Source organism: Sturnus vulgaris, chromosome 1, assembly GCF_052056855.1.
Source record: "Sturnus vulgaris isolate bStuVul1 chromosome 1, bStuVul1.hap1, whole genome shotgun sequence".
Lineage (NCBI taxonomy): Eukaryota > Metazoa > Chordata > Aves > Passeriformes > Sturnidae > Sturnus > Sturnus vulgaris.
The window spans coordinates 101,013,161-101,025,843 of NC_142243.1; the positions used below are offsets into that span (position 1 = coordinate 101,013,161).

At 35.4% G+C, this 12,683-nt stretch overlaps 1 protein-coding gene across 1 annotated transcript in view; it reads right to left on the bottom strand.

The window, feature by feature from the left end:
• DOK6 (docking protein 6) overlaps positions 1–12,683 on the bottom strand; it is a 249,953-nt gene that overhangs the window by 36,925 nt on the left and 200,345 nt on the right. The gene's annotated exons all lie outside the window — the stretch shown is intronic.

Consider the following 12,683-nt stretch of genomic DNA (forward strand, 5'->3'; position numbering starts at 1 on the left):
GGGTATCTGGAACTATTCACATTGTTTTATGAAGCCTTTGCTGAGACACAGGGTCTCGAGAAGGAATGAGAGTTTTGTAGCAATATTTAAAGAATTCAGGGCACTTATCTGCTTTCCCAGGAGTCACACCTTCAGCTTGCACGAACTGCTATAACCATATCAGTATCAGTGCTGCTTTCATTTAAGGACTTAAAGCTTCTAGAGCCCCAAGGAAACATACCCCCTGCAATATTGAAGAAGCAGTAATCTGCATCTGGAAAGTAGACTGACTGATTTAGGCCAATTTAAACATTAGATTGGTTCAGAGCCAGGATCCGATTACATTTTTATTCCAAAACTTGTGTGTCGGCTCTTGCATCTCTGCTGGAGGTCTCATTGTTGAACACTGGCCTGAGCCCCACAGCTGGCACAGCAAGGAGAAAAATTCAAAATGGGGATTTGGGTCGTGGTGCCCCTGAGTTGATCACACAGACTGAATCTAGATCAGGCCTCAGAATATGAGCTTTGTTTACAGTGAGCAGGTGAGAACACACAGCAGGGTGTTGGTGCTAGCCTTGAACCTGGCATTATCCCAGCGACTGGAGACCAGACAAAGCCTGATTTCCTACAATGTCCAAAGGATATCTAACTGGTCATAAAGTTTGCCTACACAAAGCTACCTACCAAAATATTTTGAACAAATGTGAACTATTTCATTATGTCCCAGCTCAGCATTCTGAATCACAGAGCCATGGCATTTCTTTTTAAGCAGTGGCACTTTCAGATTGGACTTAGTGTTTTGTCAAATCACAATTGTCCTATTCCATACATCAAGATAATCATAAGGAAACAAAGCAACATTTTAATCAGGACTGCTGCTACTTATAATAAACTATATGTCTAAGTTGTACATCAAAATCCATGCAGAGATTGCTCTCCTTTTACAAATGAGCAAGTGAAAAATCACAGACACAAACATCTTTCATAGCTTAGAATTTGAAGGCTTTCAACTTAACAACACTCATTAACACCACTGAATGTGGACTGCTAGGCAGACTTTCTTCTCGCCCTTCACTTCACTTGTCAGTGTACTGATGGTCATAGTGAATATGAAAGACCTGAATTGCTTATCACCTTCTGGAAAACTTGTCAAAGGCATCTACATTTTGGTATAATGGTGCAAGAGTGTGATAACCATAATTCTTCCATTGTGACCATCCAGGTCAGAAGCTGTTCCTTTATGACTTTGTGCCCAAAGTGCCTGTCCTCGGGAAAGTTATCATGTGGCAGCAAATGTGTCTATGGCACTTTCAGAAGACACTACATTTAATGCACAGTAAACACTAGTGATATTGTTTTGCACAAAGCCGTAATGCCAATATAAAAAACATGAAGTCACAGCTTGGGATAAAAAACAAAACATCTGCTAAGCAAAGGAAACTAGAATGATAAGAACAAGCTTCAAATGAAAACCACTTTAAGAACATTAAAATGGTAAATATGAACCACTGAATTTATGATATCAGATCTTACAAGTACAGAATAATAACTGTGGTGAAATAAACTCTTTTGATATGTTATGTAGGGTAGGCATAAAAATACGTATTTCTTCAGCAAAAACACTTGAAGGTCTCTTTGGCAAAGCTAAGCTGACCTAGAACAGATTGGAATCTGGCACTCATTTTTGTTCTGACACATGATCAGGAATACTGGACCTAATTATCACCAACTATTTGTACCAGAGACACCTGAATAATAGGGAATAAATCTTGTACAATCTATAAGAAATGAAAACAATGTTACGCAGACAAGGATTGAGAAAAGATTTTAACATAAATATAAGGTTCATTGAGCAACTCAAAAAAGATGAATGTGTCACACAGACAGTGTAAGGAGATTTATGAGATGCTGTACGTGGTCATATACTTTATAAAAATAAACATATGTGATAATTCAATAGGTAGCTTTCTGTTTAAGTCCAATTTTGACAGAATAATATTTTTTATTTAATACACACTTTTGTGAGGAAAAATTCCTGGATGTGAGTTATTTAGGTCTGCAGATATTTAGAACTGACTATATAATTTACAAGACATATAATGAACACATGCAGGGTTTAGCACATCTAGAGGTATTTCAGCTATACAATTTAGAATAGATTTCATTTTGAAATAACATCTTTGCTACAATAATTTATCCAAAAGTAATGTGTAATAATATATGAAACTCAAATCTTATCTATGATTATATATTTAATTTTGATCTATATAATAGCTTTAAAAGATTTTCAAGGTTTAAAAAATCCTGTTAACATTTTTGTATAACATTTTTGTAGAAGATGTTTGTGGACTTCTATAATGACTAGTACTCTTATATCCATGACCTTTGTATTCAGTTTCTGTTAGTAAAACACCCAGACAACCCTCCCCACTCCCAACTGTAACTATCTGGAAAAATAAAAAGTCCTCTAAGTACATATATGTCAGACAAAATGATATGAATTAATTCTGAATAATTTTGTCCCAGAAAAAATCTCTGGAAAAAAACCTCTGGGTTGATGGCTTTAGGGGCCACTTAAAGAAACAATAAATTTCAAAGAGTAGGTACATAAACAGTAGCATCTTAGATGAAGACCAGTGCTGGGTTGTCAGATGAGAGACGTCACAATAATTGTCAGATTTCAATGATTCCTTCCCAGGTAGGTGAAAACTGCAAGTGCTGTGCAAACAGTCAGACGGTGAGTCATGCTGCCTCAAAGTGGAAGGTAATTTACTCCTCTGAGGTCAGCAAAAACAGGGCTCAAAGCTGATTCTATCTATCACTTCAGGATGAAAAATAGCTTTAAGCAGCAACTCACAGAGTTTGGAGTTAGAGCTCCTACTGACCAGGGGCTGTTTTCAGGGAGATAAGGGCATCATGACTCCCCTACTGTTGAGGCTGAATATTGCTTTACTGACAGTCTAAAGGTATAGACCCATTCTCTAGTTATTAACTTATACTGCAGTGCTATATATTGGGACAATTTCATGCTGTGTGATGGTATTGAGAAGGCTTTATTAAACCATTTAACCATTTCCACAGCTGCAATGATACTGTCAAATTTTTTTGGTCTAACACTGCTAGTGTAAAAAAATAAGAAAAATAAATGTCTTTCATAAAGATAATTTTTAAGACCAAAGCAAATGTGCAGATATTGAATCACATAACATGGATTGAGATCCATAACTTCCATCAAAAAGGCTCTACATAATTACAGGTGCCACTGAAGAAATGGTCAGAACTGGGGGTTCTGTTTATGCTACAGTGCTTGTGGACATGAGTTATAAAGAAAGTTTTCATCTAGTAAGGTTTGCAGAATTTGGCTGGGTTTTTTTTTTCATGAGCAAGGATGACTTGCAACAGCTGAGGACCAAAGTCTTATCAACAAATTAACTTCTCTTTCTTGTCTAGGAAGGTTTTCTTTTACACCTTGCATGGTTTTGAATATTTAAATAAACAAAATGAGTAAGCATCTTATATTCATAGCAATGATACTAGTCAATTTCTCTGTATATTTTCCCATTTGATAGTAGCTATGCACTAGCATGTCATTCATGTCCCTGTCAAGATTCCTATTTACTGCAACATAAGCAAAAAACAAGTCACATTATGAAGACAGAAGCTTAAATTGTCCCCTTCTTTAGTGTTTTATTGCACAATAAACGCCATTCAAAAATATATGACTGACTTTTACAGTTCTATACAAGTACAACTGAAGTACAACTAAGGTAATAAGAATGTGTTAAGAGGGATCTTGAGCTGTTCTCTACATTTCTTTAGTCTTAAAACACGTTGGTGCTGGTCCAGTCCAGGAGCATAAGATGGAGAAGTTCTCTGCTTTGAAATGCTGGCCAGGAAATCAGGTACAAAATGATAAAAAAGCTCAAGAAAAATCGTTTTTCCTCATTCTCACACTAGATGAAGAGAAGATCTATGGGCTAGAAGTTACAGGAATTTTGCAGCCACAGGCATTGAGAAGAATTATTCTCATTGGTATCCTAGAGAGTAAAAATGGCTAGTGCATGAAAACCAGTACATACTAGGAGTGAAGAATGACACACTGGTACAGATAATGTCTGGCATTTGCTGCCCGTGACCCTGTTCCCAGCCCTTCCCCCTATTTACTTGTTAAATTGGGTTGTGTTAGTTGATACATGGTGACAGGAGAAAAACAAGACTCTCCAGAAACAGACTGACATTTAAACCAAAACACACATGTTTGATCAGAGGCAAGTGTTTTTTTAAGAGGCATGAAAGGGATGAAAAACTGCTGAGCTATGTCTCAGAATTAAATACCTGCTCTGATGAATGGGGAATAAACAGACAGTTGACAAGACTGAATGAAACACATTTCCATTTCCTAACCCAGAACAAGTTATCTTTTCCATCATAAAATGCCTGTGACATGAAATGTTGGGTGATGATAGGACTTTCATCTCACAAACAGAAGCCCTGCAAACCTGCTGAGATGTCCTGGAACACTATAACAATAACAGATAAAAATTAATGGCCACAATCTGTCAACAACCAATCATTTCAATTGATGCTTCAATTATAACTATTACCATGAGAAAAGGATTTTTAAAATTAAAAGGTTCAACACATGTAAGCTGACTCTGAAATAAATTTTCAGCAACAGCATTACTTGTGAATATTCTCAAAACCTGAGATGTCCACATATTAAAGGAGGAAATAGGAAGAGCATTTGGGTACCTGCATTCCCGGTTTGATGTCATCTATCCACCATCAAGAAACTAGGAAATCTGACAGCCTCCCATTAGAAACCATAACATAACATACAGAAATATTACTGAAAAACCAAAACTCACTCCTATTTTAGCAAAAAGGCAGGCAAGAGACACAGGTGCTACTCTGGCATGTGTATATCAGTATTAGGAAGAACAGATTTTGTTCTTTATTTATACAGATGTAGGGAAAAGTGGCAAAATGAGGTAAAAATGAAAACTTGCTTCATGCAGTTTTCACTACCTTCCATGGAGAAGATCCATACCCAGTAATGACAACTTTGCAGAATTTCAGTGGAGAAAAGAATAAGGCTGTTAGCTTAAATGCTTCATTAGTGAAATGCAAAAACAATAAGCAGCGTTTCAAGCCAGGAGAAGAGTATTTTTCTTGGAAGCTGAAATCTAATGGCTGATAAAAATTCTATTTTAATTACATTTAATTCAGGACAGATAAAACGCGGTATAGCTATAACTAACTAGCCATGTGTCTTTTTCAGGTTGAAAGCACAATTTAAAATGATTTTGCACAATTCTCAGCTAAATCTTCAAGTGATAAAGAAGATGCTTTACCCTGAGTGCATGATACTAGTGACTATAAACAAGTGACACCAATTCAGCTCATATCAAGTAGCTTGGAAACATCCTGCAGTGGCTGCATTAGACCCAACAGAGTTTGGAGAGAAAAAAAGAAAGTTAGTACCTACAGCGGCAGTCCCTACCAAGGACTGCTTATCCCCAGGGTTGGACAAGACCTTGGTTTCTATCCTGAGTGAGGATGAAAGTACAAGGAGGACAAGTGACAGAAGATGCATCCTTAGTCTCTTAATCAACACAGCCAGGGTAGAACAGCCTCTCAGGAACAGGGCAACAAGCTCATCCCACAGGCTGCTGGTTGCCTTCACTTCCTTGTGCTGGGCTGAGGGTGACATTACTGCACACGGGAGCAGATAGGACACTGCTGGGACACAGCCACACTGGCCATGTTATGTCACACGCACTACAACAGGTCAGAGAAAACAACCATGGCACTGTCCCTCTGCATGTGCACTCGACCTACCAACAGTAATGCAAATAATTGAGTCATTCAGGAGACTAGCAGGAATCTTATAATTTTATCTTCACTCTGTTTTGATGTTTATCATGTAAATTCCAGCGTATGTAACTGATTTCTACCAAGTTCTTTCAGTCTTATCTCTCTCCAAATCTAGTATTGTATTTTTCCTTCCATTTAGCTTTATAACAGAATATTTCATTTGTTCTTAGACTCAGGGAAATGAACTTTTCATTAAAATCATTCTCCAAAAGGAAACTTCAAAGAATTTTGAAGGATAAACAAGTATCCAGCAGCTAAACAGCCAACTTGCTGCTAGTATTCAAATAGAACTGCAAGGAGCTGTAGATTTCAGTTTTTGAAAATATAAACTTTTACTTTGGTGGAACCTTGCTAACTCTGCACTGGGAGGACATTTCCTTTGCTATTCATAGTTCTTACTTCTGTGAAATTTATCTTAGTTTCTTACAATGTATCATTTTGATCAAATAAAAAGTTGGCAGGATATAAAAATTCACCAAGATGAAAAGGCTTTTTATAACAAATAGAGAATGAAAGACATTCTAAGATTTTTGAACATTTTTTTTGTCTCTACTGAATAATACTATGATTTTTTAATCAGTCCTGCACAGCTCAAATGCACTATGGAGTTATAAAGAACATATTCTTATGGCTTGATTAAACTGAACATACTGAGTAGGGCATTCATTGTGCTTAAATTGGCCTTACCAAGAAAATAAATAGGTCTGTACTAGCAACAGCCCATATGCCATGTGCCACAAACATTGTCACACAATTTTTTTGTTTGTTAGCAAAATGAGATACATGGAAAAGAAAATTTTATAGAAACTTAACGTTAATGTATTTGAGATCTTATGACGTCCCTTCTATAAAAATATATATATTAAACTTCATAATAACCAAACAAGAGTCAGTTAGGTCAACATTATGTCAATTTAAATCAGCCCTTAAGTATACATTTATATGTTCCTATTTTATGTCCTAAAGTTTAGAATGTGAAGGGAGGATTTTTTTCCACTGAAAGTAGAACACAATCAATTGCACTTGACATCTTTGGGCCTGGATTCTTTCCTTGTTGCAGCTGGCAAAGCTGGTATTATTAACATTCCCCCATTCTTCCTCTTACACAGCCTATTTTCAAGTTTACATAGTTTCTGGTTTATGAAACATTTAATGAATATGTTCTTTTGAAGTGTCAATTTCAGTAATTTTTTTTTTTGCTTTATGTAAAAATATTTCATGAAAGAAAAAGAAGTATAAACTGTTCCTGCAAAGGAATACTAAAGAAAACACATCCTTTTGTCAAGGTATTTTTTTTCACATGTACGCAGGCTTCCTTCCCCTCACCCCAAGTTGTCTTAAAGGGAGCTTAATCATCCATGATTTTGAGTAATAATTTGAGTGATTTGTCAGCATAAAAATACTTCAATTTGTTTGAAATTACAAAAATAAACTGACAATCTTTTTGATTCTAACTGTGATAACATACTTAACACAAAATCAGATAGCCATAGCTAAAACAGTCCAGATTTATTGGTGAAACAATTTAATAGAAAAAAGTAATTTTCACAAAATTGATCTTTGACAAGTATTTCAATTTTCTCTTTGATATAACGGTGCAAACCATTCTTCTTCAGACAACCCAGCTGGAAGTATCCATGGAGCTGGTTATGCCAATTCTCCCAGAACACACATTCTTTCATTGCACTGCAGCACTCATGACACACTGCAGGTCCTTGAATCTTACAATACAGCAGAGAGATCAAATGGTTGCACCATAACTGTAGTGAGTCTTAGGTAAGCTAGAAAAAAGACTCCTGATGTCACTTAGGTTAAGCTGGGGGCAAAGCTTGATTTGCTTCTCACTAATTTGCCAATAGAGTTTGAAGCTATTGTCATCACAATAATGTATTTATGAAGTCATTAAGCTAAGAGAAGAGATTTATAGCTAAGGATCTGTGTAGTTTGCACTGAAGAACTTAACATTTGTTGGGTTTTGGAGGGGAGAGGAGGCAACCAGCAAATATTTAATTGCTCTCCTGACACCATTTGGGCTTTTAGTTTTAAGTCGAGGGTACAGTGACTTCTGTGCTTTCTGGTCTGGCAGAGAACAACACAATTGACAAGTGATCTCACTGAAGAACCATCTCCTGAGAGAAAGGACATCAAAGTATTTGGCTTAAATGAAATCATGAGGTCTGAATTTGACAACGAAATATGCTTTATTAATCGTTTTTGGCTTCCCACCTTCCCCTATTTTTCACGGCTTATAACTGCGACAACCTCCTAACTCAGCAATGATTTAGCAGAATGAATGGGAATATGTCAAGATAGTCTTTAGAGGTTGTCAGTAATGCTCTTGGCTAGAGGCAGCAATCACTGTTGAACAAAATGAAGTTCGTTTACTGGTTTCTGAGTAAGACACATCCCACTTCCAACATGCCATTTTAAAATCAGTCCAGTGATACACTACTTATCACAGAAATTCAAAGTTCGAAAGGAAAGGATCAAATCTACTGCATAAGACTTGAGACGCCACGTTATAGTCATTTTAAATAATGTAGCTCTTACACAGTTTCTACTCAGTAAGTATCTTGTTTCAGGTGTCCTCTATTCATATCTCAAATTTTATAGGCTTCATTTACTAATGTGAAGGTCCTGATGAGATTCAGCAAAGAAAATGGGAATGTGGAAGGCTATAAAGCATTTCAGCTTTAGCTGCTGGTAGACACTTACTGAAAAATTACTGAGCGATCAGGTTTATATAACAGATATATTCTAACATTTTCGTGTTATTCACATTGTTCAGGCACCAAGATTAGATGGGGAAATGGATTCCGGACTCTATTGCTGGGCATATGAACAAACAATGGAAATGCCAAAATGACGAATGCTTTCCCATTCATTTTACATACTTTAATTTGCAGAAAGCTGCAGAAGCCTACATCAGAAATTTCTGCAGGATTATCTTAAGGAGGGTTGAACAGGATGATTCAAACCCTCTGAATATTTAGCAACTTGAATATTCTCTGATTATTTTTAGTGACATATCAGAGTTTATACTTTGAAAAGGCCGGAAAATTATGTAGATGGGTGAAATGTTTTGTATGTGACTTTGTCTCCCTTTTATGCACAACACCCTTTAGCTGACCACATTACCACTACATATTATTCTGCTTAAAACATATTAAAAAAAAAAAAAAAAAAAAGAAGAGTGAGTTGTTACCTAACAAGGCCAAAAGACAAAGCATTGCAGGCTCGCTTAGCAAGCCCACAGAAGAACCATATCTTCCCTCCATTTTGGTTTGCAAAACCAGCCTTATATTTCTTGCATCTTTATTGTGACATACGAAAGGTAATTGTAGATCAACATAAAAATTCCTTCAGACTTCATCAGGGCCATTTTTTATATCTGTCTAGTTATGGCTTTGGCATGTGCTTACAAGTTGAAATCCTGTTTCATCAAAGATGATAGTTTAATTTCTGAAAATTCCTCACTAAGTTTAAAAATATGGCTCTTAGTGGGTTTCTTAGTATTTTTCCATGTAATTTAATTACATTGATATGGGTTTACAACAAACTGTGGTAATAATTTGTGATAGAGCAAATAAAATTCATTATAAGCAAATTGCGATAAGCAATACTGTGGGAAAAAACCCAACCCTTTAGTGTTCTCTTTTTGGAAGAAACACGTATGATGTTATTGGTGTCATTCTTACACAAACATATGCTCCTTCACATGAGTCCTCTCATAGAATGAATAGCATCACCTTTGTGGGTAGGTGTTCATTATTTTGAGTATGGATGGCAAAACCCAAGTCCAAAAAATGAGGACAAACCAGATCAAACACAACGGGAGTGACTGAAAGCATTTCTTAATTTTGAATTTCTTGGAGAAAGGCCAGGCTGTAATTAGATTTTGTGAACATAATTTCCTCAGGGATTTCAATAACTGCAATACTAAAAGCTAATTAATGTTTCAATACCAAAATTCTATTTGGACTTATTTATATAATAATACACAAACTGACTGTATTTAACAAACGTATCATCCAAACTCTAAAGGTCAAGAACTAGAGTTCTTCAGATAGCTGAAAACCTTTTTTTTTTCATTTTAAGCAAATTTAAAGCCCTAAATGCAAAATAAAAAGAAAAATAAAAACCAAACAAAAAAGACAAATTCTTCTTAATATATTTTGTTGCATAAAAACTCATGTGTTTTGTTCATCCATTTTTAATGTCTTGTGTAATGGTGCTAAGTTTTATGGTAGGTATAATTACAAGGAATTACAAGGGAACATACAGGCGCTTTTTTTTACATGCTTATATGGCTCTTACATTTTTTCCTTCTTAACCATGATTTCAGTTAATAAGGTCAGTCTTGGTTTCTCATTTTTATGATTTTTTAGATCTCGATGTATGATAGCATAACATATCAACGAATGTTTATCTTCTGTTGGGCTCAAATTTTTTTTAGAGATGTCTATTATTTATGAAAATGTACAATTCATGCATGTCATACTCATGTATGCACAAAAATGGTGTAGAGCTCTTTTCCCTCTGTTAGTTAAATTACTCTTTGATAAAAAAAAATAAGGTCACTATTTAATTTCTCAACTGTAATTAAAGACAATATTTGGAACATTAATAGAAACTAACTCATCTCATTTTCAGGTATTTTGTGCAACCTATGTTACTTTAGCTCTATTATTCTCTGTATTAATCTCTGCAGGTCTTTATATGTAAGTATTTTCATGGACTAATGAAGCATAATAGACCCAACGCTCACTTACTGAAGTGCCTTTTTTCATCTGAAATGTATTTTTTAAAAAACCAAAAATCAAAAAACCTACTACCTTCTTAATCCACAGCATATTCATTATCAGTTCAACACACACTACTAATTATCTTAAATTTGACTGCTAAATAACTCCCAAAGAGCCAATTTATCTAAGGTAGTGTGAGCACATATTCATTTCTCCTTATACATCACCAGCTGTTATTAATTAAATTCTAGTCACTTCAGACTGCAAGTTTGAAATAATTGCCACTGTGGAAACACTTGCACATAGCAGTGAGCTCGGCTACTACATTACTGATGTTGATTGTCACCTGGATATAGGTAGACACCACTCTGTTTATTTCACTTTAGAGTTTGTGAGATATTTAGAACTATGTGGGGAATTTTCAAATTTGTTTCCTGAATGTTCAAAGCTTTGTCAAAAATACCCATAAAGTGCAGAACTAAGTTTGATGCGCTGTTCTCTAAAGAAAACGTCTCCTCTCTGAAGGTGTAATACACCTTTTGAAGCTCAGAGGAGATTATGGCAGCAGCAGAAAGTGATTCTTCCCTCTGCACCAGCTCCTCTCAGCTTGCTGCTCTACTGAGGGTTGAAGTGATGCTTGCAATCTGCTTCCTTGCTACCCACCTTCCACCCACATCCACCAAGCTTCTGTGGGCTGGTGCTTTGACAAGCCTGCAGTGCAGACTATTGGTATGACAAGGTATTAGGAGCAAAAGGTGTGCTTTGCACTCGCTTCACTTTCCGCACAAATTCATTGCTTTTAATTAGTCATTGCAGCAGAAGGTTCAAAGAGATTTTCATGACAGATAATGAATGGTAGTCTCACATGGAAAAGTTTTGCAACCAGAGTCTTCTGGATGCACTTCTTAGCCCACTGGTAAGATTGAATTAATCTCTCCTGAAATCAACTACGCTTTCTCAAGCTTCAGTCATCATAGTATATGTAGGAAAAATGAAAATCTGAAGTTCTGAAATATTAATTAGTCTCATGTTTCAGTGGAAATGTGAATAAAATCTGCATACTTCCAGAAAGTAAAATTATTGCATTTTTAATAATACACTTCAATATGTTGAATCCTGCACAGCTAGGTGGTATAGATATTTTAATTATTACTTTATATATAAAGTTTTGCTTTCCGTTATTTTGAACGACATTTATAAGGAAGAAAATATTGTAGAGAGTGAATATAAAAGATTTACTATCTTGCTGATGAAAAAAAGACACATCAAGAACACAAGAAGAGGAAATCTAACATCTCTATAAATAAACTTCTTTTTTGCATTCTTATTGTGTCCATGAAAAAATATCAGTGATATGATGAATATTGGTAGGGTGATGTACAAGTATAACTTTTTTCACGAACACTTCTGAAAGATTATTTTCTTTTTTCTATTACTGGTATTTAAATGTAAGACTATAACCATGATTAAAAATTAACTTTGCTCTGTGGAGGAAGATGGGAAACAAATGCTATCCCCTTTAGTGACTCACCCACTAAATGCAGAGTTCACCTGCTGTTTTTAATTTATGTGATCATTTACAAAACAAAACATATAATGTCCTTCATCTATATACTGCATTTCACTTTTTTGTCATGAAAACATGTAATGTACCTTCCATTCGGTACTCTTGTTTCTAACCTCCTATCTAAATGTGAATTGTTTATGCATACAGATTATTAAGAGAGAAGCAAAACAAAATCCTTAAGGCCTTTAGAAACAATACAAAGCAATATGTTTACAAAAGGCCGTATTTAAAAGTTCTGAGTTCTAAATGTAACAATATTTTCAGTTTCCTAAAAGATACAAATCAATTTCAGCTTAAGAGCAGTGAATCATCATCATCAAATTATGCTAATTATAGCACTCAAAGGCTTAAGTAAATCTAAACATATGAAAGAAAACCACAGACAGAAGAAGATGATTTGTTGAAGGCCTGTAAGTCAGTTGAGTCAACAGTTCACATATATGATTTGCCAAGCAAATTTACCAAGAATAGCTCTCTTCCTAGAATTACTTTGTTTTAATCTTGCAACTCATATA